Source organism: Scophthalmus maximus, chromosome 8 (assembly GCF_022379125.1).
Source record: "Scophthalmus maximus strain ysfricsl-2021 chromosome 8, ASM2237912v1, whole genome shotgun sequence".
In the NCBI taxonomy this organism is placed as follows: Eukaryota; Metazoa; Chordata; class Actinopteri; order Pleuronectiformes; family Scophthalmidae; genus Scophthalmus; species Scophthalmus maximus.
In genome coordinates this window covers 9,431,502-9,443,920 of record NC_061522.1, presented here as the reverse complement: position 1 = coordinate 9,443,920, position 12,419 = coordinate 9,431,502, and the positions used below count along the sequence as shown (strand labels likewise).

Below are 12,419 nucleotides of genomic sequence, written 5' to 3'. Positions count from 1 at the left end.
TGTCACATCTCATTCCACAGACACAGCAGCACACCGGCTGAGGCTCAGATTTCCCATGCACCCAGAGTCACATGACGCTCTCCCACCTGGAGAGTTTGGGGAAATCCTGTGGGAATATTATTGTTAGAGTGCGAATAGTACAGAGTCATTATTTCCGATGACACTCGTGTCAAAACGTACACAGAAACAATGAAAACCCCTTTCCGCACGAGGACTTCAGCTTGTGAACTTGACTGCAAGAAGACACTCAAACGAATGTAGGTTGTGATAAAACAGTGTACGCATCGTGCTCTGTTCACCACAAGACCAGGCTACAGCTTTCTGTGCACAAAATCAACGCGCTTATCCAACTTGCAAATGCATCACATCTTAATATCCATAAATACAAGAATAACAGGTACAGCCCCCCCCCCCCCCCCCCCCCCCCACAAAAAAAAACCCCATCCAGGCCAAACAGGCCCATCAAAGTGTCCTGTGGCTCTGAGACTGGTCCAAGCTGTCGAATGACAAACGGTTAACGACGTGACCCGAGCCAACATTGACACGTCCGGACACAAACACGTGAATACTCGTGATATCTGCTGCACTGCACATGGATCAATCGTAAGCGGCGTATGAGGTGGGTGTGGACGAGCAGCATCAGCAACTGTCACCTCACAGCAGCCGAGAGAGCCACCGTGATGAATTAAGACACACACACACACAAACACACACACACACGCACGCACGCACTGGGGCCTGGATGGGGCCAGGTTAATACGCACGGACGCAGGACGGGAAGCGGTGCGCTCCCGGAGGGGAAAGGGGCGCGACAGCTTGGCCCGCTTTTCTCCGGCAGCACTGGCTCCTCTCTGGACTCCGACGCCGCGTTAAATCGTCGCACATGCAGCAGCGGCAGCGGCGTCAACGAGGCGAAAATGGAAGAAGAGAAAAACACACACACACACACACACAGCGTGCGCTCGCGCGCGTAAATGCGCGGCGACACAAATGCGCCCGCAAGGAGTCGAGGGTCGAGGAGGAAATAAGAAGAAATGTGCGTCTCACTCACCTCGCTGTCGTCTCCCCATTTTTTTTTTCCCTCCCCACCAGCTCCAACCAAGGAACCGCTCCAGCCTCCACTGACGTCACGCAGCCCCTTCTCTGCAGCAGAGAGCAGCGGGCCTGCAGAGGACGAGCAGGGAGGAGGAGAGGAGGAGGAGAGGAGGAGGGAGGAGGAGGAGGAGAGGAGGAGGAGGAGGAGGAGGAGGGAGGAGGGAGGAGAGAATATATATATAACATATATATATATATATATATATATATATATATATATACATGAATCATGAATATCTTAATCTTCTGATAAAGGACACATGCCTGTACCTGTGTGTCTGCTGGCTGAGGCCCTGGGTGTGTGGACATAAAAAAAAAAGAAAAGATAACAGCCGGTGGTACAAGCAGGGAGAGGGAGACAGTCACATCACCGACACCTCCCCATTCATCCCGCCCACTTGCTGTTTCTCCCCTTGTCAATCGTCCAACCAGTTTGTTTCTCAGTTAGTCTTGATACAGAATGGGGGGGGGGGGCAAAAAGGAGTCGTGCATTTCACAGACCACAGCTGTGGACTTTGTCCTACTGATGTTGGCCATACAATAGGGGTGAGATGTATTGGATGACTACAGTCACTTCACTTATCAACTTTTTGAGTCAATACATTGTATGGACAGTACCACTTGAAGGGAAGGGTGTCCGTCAAGCACCGCTTCTCTTTGGGAGGAGTCCAAATGCTTTGAGGGAGAAGTCGGTGAAGAGCCTGCATGGGAATATATTCCAATGCACATTGAGTCCAAGTCACACCAACTGGTGTTTCAAGAAATACACACTAGTCCAGTCTGAGCACCAGGATGAATATAATGGAGTCCAATACATATAGTGTAATGAACAGTAGCTTAGCGTGAAGCTTACAGTGTTCTGGGTTTTTTTGGGGGGGGGTTTTGTCAAATATAAATAAATCGATAATTATTTTGGTAATCAGTTCATTGTCTAAGTCATTCATCTTGCACAAAATGTCAAACTCTCAGCGGGTCCAGCTTCTCCCATCTGTGGATTTGCCACTTTTCTCTGTTTTATACAAGGCTGGAGGCCAAACCACCACGGGGCCCTCGGCCTCCAGGGGGCCCCAAAGGCCAATGGTCACCTTTGATGTTAAAGGACCAGTGTGGGTAATTTCACAGCATCCCCTCCCCTCACCCCTCCCCTTTCCAAGCATAGGGAGAATCTACGATGGCCTTCAGGTAATGTAAGGCTGAACTACTGTAGAAACGTGGTACAACATGGAAGAGGGTCTGCTCCCTGTGTAGAAGGGCTGATTCTAAGCTAACAAAACACAAACGTTCTACACATTGCTCCTAAAACATTTTATTTTTGCATTACTTTAAAATCATGTTATGTTTTGTCAAATTAGCACAAACTGACATACATTTCTTTTTTCTGTAATATTAGGGTATATCTACTGGCAGCTATGGGCGTGTCTTCTGTTTTGTCGATGCGGCTCAAAAAGAAACTAGCACAGATGCTGCTATAGCATCAGTTATATCAGAACTTGAGGATACAGAGATCAACATTTTTCTCAACGGAGAAGAGCTCAAACATCTTCTCTGTTGGACTGGCTCTGGCAACAGTGATAGACAAGTGATAGACAGATGGTTGGTCCAATCAGCAGCCAAGCATTTTTTTTAGTCAAGGTGTCTGCCCTTTTACCAAACTGTTTCCGCTGAAGCCTTCGCAGATGGTTCTGTGTAACAAACCATCTGCTCTTGTCAGGTTAATTAATATACAACACATGGAAAATTAATATTTTACAAACAATTTTTGGGTGGATAGTCAAAAACGTATTTTTTTGGGGGGGGGGGGGTGTGAGGTGTCTCTGGGGGATGTCTGACACTTGACATCAGTATTTCCAACGCCCTCGATACGGCTTTCTGTCGTTAGTGGTGGTGTCTGTCGACGAGATGAATTGGTGTTTCCAGTGTGTGGTAAAAATGGACTAAATCATCATTGTAATATTGAATCAAATTATGTTAGTTGGATTAACAGGAACAATTTTACACATTTTTACATACAGAGAAGAGATGCAACATAATACAGCAGCCCCCCCCCCCCCCCCCCCCCCCGTGACTAGAATTTGCAGGTAATGTGTTCACCTACTTTAGATCAAAAGCCACTTGTCTGGTATTTCTCCAACTGTAATAACATCTTACAGTCATTTTAACTGCAAAGCACTTGTCAGATATGGTATCAGCTGCACGCTGTTTATTTCCTCGTGGGTTCCTCGATATCACAACGTTTGAGAACACTACGGGTCAGGTCATACATTAAGATGCCATGTGGTATGTGTGTCACTTGAAATCAGCTCTCAGTGTTTTATGCTCCAGCTGATGCTTTGGTCCCAGGCATCACAGCAAAGGGGGTTTTCTGCACCAGTGACTTAAAAACTTGCTGTGTGTTTCCTGCAAGTGTTTCCTGCAGACACTTCATAACATTCAATACTTTTGACATGTTAAATGTCGTCCACCAAATTCAATCTTGATAGATCCTGACTGGATGGTTCTCTGACAGACTGCGACGTTGCTGAAGTGAATATTTTTTTGTGTGTGAACCAACCAAGGATATTTTATCACAGCAACTAACGCCTTGGTTTTTATAGGCTGCAAAAATCTTAAATCGCAGCAACTCTGGGTCTCTGCTGTCAGATTGGATCATGCCAAATCTCCAGGAAATGAATGCCAGTCTATGTACTTTACCCAAAAGGGACCTATGAAAACATGTGTGTGTGTGTGTGTGTGTGTGTGTGTGTGTGTGTGTGTGTGTGTGAGCGAGAGAGAGGGGCAGAGAGAGAGATCTCATCTAGGAGCTCAAGCACCACTCACTGGTCAGAGAAGAGAAGTGCACTATATGACAAAAATAACATTGTAAGTGCAGGTTGTCACCTACAGCAACAACAACAGTTTGGCAAACTGACTATTTCATTCAATAACGTAGTGTTGTCGAATGTACTTCACAGTCCTTGCTGCACAGTGATATATATGAAATGTATAAACATTTCGCTTAGTATTGAAATTACAAATAAAGCGCCTAGCTGCTTTTTGTCCTCCAATTTTCAGAAGAAACTATTTTGTCCTCTCAGCTTTATTCTCAGCAAATATGCTGAAACTTACAGTACAGTGTATTCACTGTGACAATGAGTATTTAGTTCCTTAAAAATCTGATAAAGTTAGCACAGTAAATCACAGTAAATACACAAATTATATTCAGGTATGTGGTGATTAAAGCTGTTACAAAATCAACTTGATTGGGAAAATGATCAAAATGCATAAACAATAAATGTTAAATCATGAAGTATTGTACATTTTTAATTGGATTTGTGGGGATTTATCAGCCAATTTGTGAGTTTTGTTGATCACAATCATCTCATATCAAGTCATGACAGGAATCCCTGTTGTTCTAGTTAAAAAAAATGATATGTATGGATGTTTAGGTCACACACAAGCTCAGTATTGTATGATAATATTTTAAAATACAATTACTGGTACACGAATGCAGGGTTCAATGTACAAGATCTGTTAAACATTTCTCTGCTTCGTTTTCCAACATTGGTTTTGATACTAAAAGTCTGACAGCAGCGGCGTTTTAATCAGCCAGGAGGACTTGACTCTCCCGAACGCTGTCTGGAGGCTGCAGCATGATAACTGTATTACAGTGTGCTCTGGCCTTGCTCAATTAAACAACAAGGAGGTCGTCTGATAAAACAGAGACGGTCTCCTCGACTAAAGTAAAGATGAATCCATTGTTACCGTTCCTGATGCCAAAATAACCTCCAATGTTGTTGAAGTTAAAATGAAATTGTACAACGGTGGTAATGATCAAGTCTGCACTCGTGACACTAAGTACTCTCCATGGATGTTGAGTGAAATGTGCAGCAGTATATGAGAGGTGATTTTATTAAATAGCCCATTAACATTTAAATTAGCCAGTGAGTGAAGGTGTTTCACGGAGATACACTGTCCACTGCATCCATCAGATTTTCCTGCATTTTTACAGTAACAGCTGACACCTTTAGGCGATTTCTAAAGCAGAAAAAAAAAAAATTAGCCCCCGTCATGATTTCAAAAGTAAAAGCCCAAACCTGTTACGTCAATCTCTACCCCTCTACGCCTTCTACATGCTGCACTCATCCAGTCATGACAGGGAAAGACTGACACACAAAAGCTTAAAAACTCTCTCCCTCAGGAGATTTTGATAGGATGAATATAATGCCGGGCCGTTTTCTCGTTCTCACGTCAAAAACCGTGGCAAATTTAGACCGAACACCTTTATCCATCCCTCCTCATTCATATTTATGAGACGTGAGTGACAAACACATTGTCGGGTAATTACAGTGTGGTGAACCTTCATTGTCTTTAGATTGGTAGAGACTGAGACATGCTGTGCTTTGGCTTGCTGCACTAATGCAAACCTCTCCCATGTAGATATTATTAGTCGCTGTTTGCTTAGCAACCACAACAAATGTCTGACACATTTTTGCATGACGAAAATGTTTTGTCCGGAGTTGATTTTTATTTTATTTTGGCAGACGGGATGCAACGAGGGGGATAACAGAGGAGACGACTGAGAGGACAAAGGGCATATCGTCTTATGTGTGACACTAACGATTATATATGTTGAAGTTATTCAACTGTTATTTTTTTATTGATGTCAACATCGAATGTGAAATCAGCAGAAGAGACAGACATCCTGAAGCTGCATGTTCAATTCATCATTAAGTGAGACCTAAAAATACTTTCCCACACTAGCCAGTATATATTACTGTGTCTATCTGACCTTAAGGTCAATTTAATTCAATAGGTCATGTTCGCCTAAATAAGCCACACTTTAACACATCAATAAGCCACGGCTCTGTGATGTAGCAACATCAATATTTCAACAAAAAAAAGAAGGAAACCAGTTAAATGTTTGAACAGCAGGGGGCACCAGTAATATGCAAGGATTAGCTGATAGAAATTATGACAGTAAGGAGAGAAATATTACTTTTTATTCATCAGATCAAAATCACATCAGATATTAGGTTGATTATAACCTTGTTGTCAGAGGCACCATAACTTTAAAAGAAATATCAAATGAATACTTGCATTTGTATTAATATTTGTCTGCCACATGATTCCCCTGTAAACAGCGAGGAGATCAATATGCTCACTGATCAGAGGCCACACGCGGTGCAAAGATGACAGCCAGCCTGGCTTCCTCCAAGCATGAGGAATTCTTGTTACATCAGACAGTCAAATGGGCTTTCGCCGCCTGTTAACACTCAGGGGAGAAACACAATGGACCGACATACAAGCCGAGTTCAGCCAATATGAGCATATCACCTCGAGTGCTGTACTCGTCGAAAGGATAAAATGTGGAACTGCCGGCGAACAGCATGAGAACCATTATCACATTCACTTCACGACAATGCAGCTCGACTGTGAGTGCACAGTTTATCGTTAAGCAGTCGAGCCATGAAAATTAGCTCGTGCACGAACACACAAACAAATTGAAGGAATATAAAAGATTTGGATATCACCTTCAGAATTATTTTATGTTAAATGATTTGGGCTGCTATTACTTACAGTTGGTGCCCAAACATGTAGCAGTATTCTGCAGTAATGTTATGACCACAAAGCTTTTTCATTTTCACCAAAGATATGTAGTAGGATTAACTGCATGTTGAAGCCAGAAAATACTGTATTTAAAAAATCAACCATTATCTAGTGCATGTGATATAATCTGTATGTTTACACCTTGACATTAAGGAACATTTTTCTCTATTAATGAGTAAACATGCACATTTCCAGGGGGGTGAATATTGAACTGTGTGCACTGTATATCTCACATTGTAGTGACGAGTGTGTTCCTGCAGGATATCCAGCAAATGAAACATCTTATGTCAGAAAACTTTTGAAATGATTCGTCATTTGTGCAAACAATTAGTGCATTGTAGAATACACCTGTACACATTTGTGCACCGAGGCATACACAGAGTATATTAATCTTGAAAAAATGTGATACGATGACAGGCAGTCTGTGTTGCAGACAGCTGAGTAGATGTAAAGCCATTGTTGATGATTTCTGAATGGAAACTGATCTTGCTGACTGCAAATGCATTAATGTACACCAACATGCACCCAACATGGTAATGGGTCTTGTAGCAAAGCCCCGTGTATCACAATGACAACGATTATCCAGATCTCTGCATTCTTAGCTTGAGCCACGGATGTTGCCATAGTAACACGAGTATGTCTTATCAAGTACAGCCCTTGTGATTTTTCATTGCAACTTATTTAGGCTGTTCACTGTAGGTATGACAACAGGCTATTGAGTAGTTGCATTCATTTCCATGTTAATGGAGTTAACAGGCATTGTGTGTTAGCCTAACCTTCGATCTTGCCTTGTCAAATTGTTGTCAGCTAATATTAAATTAGGCTTCTAATAGAGGCTTTTTATGCAAATGATGTAAAATGCTTTAAAAAACTATAAATAGGCATCATTCAGCTGAGAGCTAACACGACGGCCTGTGTGATATCAAGACATTTGTTGCTGTACTTTAATGATGAGATTTTAAAACTGTGTCCATGATGCTGGATAGTCAGAGGTGGTGATGTTGAATGGTAATGTTATTCATCATGATCACAGTATATTTTAGATTTAGCACTATGATGGCGCAGGCATGCAAGAAGCAGATGTCGGCAGTTTTGTTGCAGAAGAGGCTAAAATATTCTTATTTAAAACATTTACGGTCCCGATTTCCCACAATTTCCCACAAATTCTGTGTAAATATGATAGAAGCTGGAGACTTCGTGTTTCCACGTCTGGAGATGCACACTACTTAAAGCTGTGCAGCATTTTGCTGGCAAAGCATAACCAAAAAGGGCAGACTTTATTTGAACTTGGTAGTCACTTTGTAGCTCAAACTCGTCACATACTTGCACTTTCTCCCTCATTGAAAATAATGAGGTTGTTTGATGTGAGACCACTACGGGCCGCAATAAGAGGAGTAGACTGTTCAGGACACATGAAAGCTCTTCAGTTCATTTGGACCATGAGCGGCCATTACGGCGCCGGACCGAGACACCATGGAGGTCTGCTGACTTTATGGAGGGGCGCAGGATTTAATGATCGCGGCAACAGCTAAATCTGTCATCCTTTTAACTTCTGGTGGAAGGAGGGAGAAAATATTTCAGAGGTGTTAAACACGGGGAGACCTACAACATCTGAGGGCATGGTGAATGAGCCGCACGAACAGAAACACGGTCAAATTAAAAAGAACCGACTTTCTACAGCGCAGGTACTGCAGGACATCACAAATGAAGAGAATCTGCTACATAAATTTAAGCCCTTGATTGTAAGAGCGCTGCCTCTGTTTAAGTGATTGTTCAACTTCAATCATGCTTCTGGATTTGTTCATAATGAACATTTTCTTTGAGGGTTATTCTTTTAAATAAATAAAAAATACTGTTCTCACAATCCGCAAAGTGATGAATCCATAAATTATCTTTTTTTATCGTCCAGGGGGCAGGAAGCAGCACATCTACCTCTCACCATATCAATCTCTTCACAAGACGCCACTGTCGGTGGTGCCAAAAGAGACACAAACACAGAGTGGATGAGTAGGAGGAAGGAGAAGCCGATGGTGATGGAAGGATCAGCATCTATTCATTTATGTGCAGGACGACAGAGGAAGAGCCCCAGCTGAGTTGGGGTTAATATTCTCCAGGCTCAGTTCTGGAGAACATTGAGACCTGTCACCGCAGTGCTAAGCCCCAGTGACGAGAATCTGGTTAATGGTTAGACACAGCATCCTGCCACCGGGCACCATTTTGGCTCCATGACAAAGGAAGGCCTGCCTCAGCCACCGAGTACTGTGGAGGACCGGGGACGCGGTCACTGTCTGTCTCCCCAGTTCCTGATCAGTTAATGTTTGACAGACGCGTGGAGGCATCAATCCCGAGGAGCGACGAGGAGTATAAATGCACAAATACACAGACGGTGGGAGCCCAATGCTGATGCCGTAAACACGTCTTGTTAACAGGAAGCAGACCCTATGCCGCCACAGCACTGAGTGACAGGATCACAGATGACTAACGAGAAACGCCTTCCATTTCCTCACTTAGCATTTGTGCTGCTAATTCATCAAAGCTGAAATGAGCATTATTCGATTTGAAATTGCCGTACGGGAAAAGTTTTTAAATGGCAGAAGCTATTCGCACCAAAAAAAAATGTATTTCAGCCATACTGACAGAACCAGAGACTTACATAAGTATAGATACAAGATACAGATAGCATTTATATTATATTTAAACACGTATTTTAAACACTTTTCTGGTGCCTAGGTATGAACTACAACTTTGGGTCCTTCAAACACTGCTCAGTTTCTCCATTTTCTGCCTCACTTGTCTTTACCATGCTCTCCAAAGCAATTACAGAAAGTCCAATCTAAATCACATTGTTAATTCACATGGTGATTGCTTGCAACACGAGACAAGGGAATTTGGGGACCTGCAGTGAGAGAGAAGGTGTTTTGATTTTTAAATGTGTACCGCTGATCTGACTCATACATATGAAAGCCCCCTTTTAAGGCTCCCAGAATCACAGGAGGGGGACACGACGCGTCTCTCCAGGTTTCCAACACTCCACAGGTTTGAGATCAGAGACAGCTTCCGTCTGATTTATGATCGGGGCTTTTAGGCTTGGGAAACATACTGTACCATATACGTCCCCGTGTGACCCCAGCATGGCTCCTATACACTCAGACAAGGAGAGACGTCATCCTCTGTCCACCCACCCCCGGTGAAAGTGACGGTCCGTCGCCAACTAAAAGCCACTGGGAGGTGGGGAGGGGGGGGGGGGGGCAGAGCTAGCCATTGTGCTGAGGGGGAACGGTGAGGAATGAGGATGGGAGGGGAGGGGAGTGTGTGATGCTACCGCTCTGCAATGCCACTAAGCAGAGGGGGGGGGGGGGGGGGGGGGGGGGGGGCAATGGAGAGATGAGTACTTTCAATTTGTGCTCATAAGCATCATAAGATATCCAGTGGTAGAGAGTAACTAAGTACATTCAATCAAGAATTGTATACTTCACTACAAATCTGTGGCTTTATATTTTTACTTTAGTTACTTTAATGCCTGTAATGCACTGCACTCCAATTTCCGTCCACCTCCTGACCATCAGTAGCAGGAAACATTTTGTCGGTGTGAGATGTCGGAGGAGCAAGGCCAGAGTGGTCGCAGCTGACAGAAGGTCTCCGGGTAGCTCAGATATAACGGATATATCCACTCTTTACAACTGTGCTGAGCAGAAAAGAGTCTCAGAAAAGCAAAACACATTGAACCCAGAGAGGGGCTGGGCCAAGACAGCAGAAGACCACATTAGGTTTCTCTCATGTCAGCTGTAAAAGCATAAATCTGAGGCTGCGGCAGGCACAGGTTCACCAGAACGAGTGAAGACGAGTGAAGACAGGAAGAAAAAGTAGCCTGTTCTGGTGAGTGTGGATTTCTGCTGAGGCACATGGAAAGAAAACCCTTTTTTCGCTTCTTACTGTGAGTGATTGTGTCCGACGGGATTTTTGGCAAAAGTTGAAAATGTTTTACACACTTTAAGATATATTATATATTATCACACAATATTAGAGTTTTCAGAGGCTTTAACACTTTAAATGGGGGATTATTCATGACATGTAACGTTATGAACACAATGATGGTGCAGCTGTTGTAACTTACAAGAGCAGGAAATATCACTCTTTTACGAAATTATGGTATAAATATCGTCACATCTGAACGACAAACTGAATAAAATATGAAACCCTGATATAAACTTAAGTAAGATTCATAAAGGTTTTGATTATAAAAATGGATCAGGACCTCCAACTTTTTCGGAAAAAAAACTCAGAAATAGAATAGAACATCATAGAATAGAGCGGAATGCAATGGAATAGAATTCGCCATAATAGAACAGAAAAGGTTAGAGTGTACCGCAACATAATAGAATAGAATTGACCAGAACCGAAAAAAGAAAAGAATAGTATAGAACCTACTGTAATAAAATTGAGCATATAAAATGCAATAGAAAAAAGTCCAATTCATTCAAAAACTAAACAAAAAAACTGTGATCCTAAACTTTGTCAAACAACCACGGTATGATTCGCTCCGTGTGACTCAAGTCAATCATGTACCTGTCCGGAAAATAACGAGGCTCTCTGTTCTCTGCTGTTCTTTGCTAATGGCTCCAATTCACAGCTGTCAGATTCCAGCGGGCGTTCAAACAACTGTTGCGGCTCAGAGAGAAGCAAGCGGCTAATGCTGAAGTAGCTACATTTTGCATACATTTCATGGAGCTGCGAGGCTGCGACGCTTGATTTCGATGGTTAATTCAGATGCAGAATACATATTGCAGTCGTGGCGGCGTCGGGGCTGGTGTGCACATGCAAATCGTCGCCCCTGCTTGATGGGAGGGTGCACTGTGTGAGCAGAGCGTGCTCAGCCCACTCATTTTTATACTACTAGTCTTTATGTCCCAGCTCAGCCTCCTCTCCCAGTCTCTGATTCCATCTTGGCAATGACAGACACACACACACACACACACACACACACACACACACACATGCACGCTAATACACTTCACATACACCCGCGATCGGCCTTCCTCGCTCACTTCTCTCTTTCAGTGAAACACACATGGGCACAGTTTCCTCAGACTTCAACACGTTCCCTCTGCATCTCTATGGCGGAGCCATCATTATCTCGAGAGAGAGTGCCAGTGTTTGGCCACAGTATGCCTCCTTCCCAGCGCCGAACTGAACAGCCGAGACATAGGCTGCTGGTAGTGACACAGACTGTCACAGACATGCCTCATTACTGCTGTTGCAAATGTCAAAGCACTAAAGTATTCACTCAAACCTCTAGTGGACACGCGGTCACGCGGTAATTTATTTTATGGGATGCGGGGTTAACAGTGGTGCGTGTACGAACGGTGATGTTATGACGATGGGGGGGTTTTAACACGTTCCTTTAGTGTGAGATACTTTGTGAAATGGCTTGCATGCTAATGTGACAGCAGGCTTTCGAGATATTTGCAAGCAATATCATGATAGACAATTTTTTTTTGTGCACAAGCACAAGCTTCCCTTCAGAGTCATTACTTTCAATCCAGGAGGCTTTTCGACTATTTGCACCTGAGGCTTATTTGCTTCCTCCACACATGTCAAAGTACGTGTACTGGTCAGTTCATTGTGAACGGCCTTTTGTTTAAAGAACAGAGTTCTGAGTTTTTGATGCACATAGCAGCGGACACATATCATGATTGATTCAAGTGATCACTCACTGTAGGAAGCTGTAGTACTCTACC

General features: G+C 43.3%; 1 protein-coding gene across 2 annotated transcripts in view; it reads right to left on the bottom strand.

Annotated features, from left to right (window-relative positions):
- The window catches only part of fbxo41 (F-box protein 41), a 42,077-nt gene extending 40,902 nt beyond the window's left edge, over positions 1–1,175 (bottom strand). Inside the window, exon 1 of one of the 2 annotated variants that reach the window (XM_035638178.2) lies at positions 1,052–1,175. The gene's annotated coding sequence lies outside the window, so the exon portion shown is untranslated. Of the gene's footprint in view, positions 1–764; positions 968–1,051 lie in introns of those variants that run through there. The other variant, XM_035638180.2, reaches the window with a different exon arrangement.
- Positions 1,176–12,419: the final 11,244 nt, after the last annotated feature.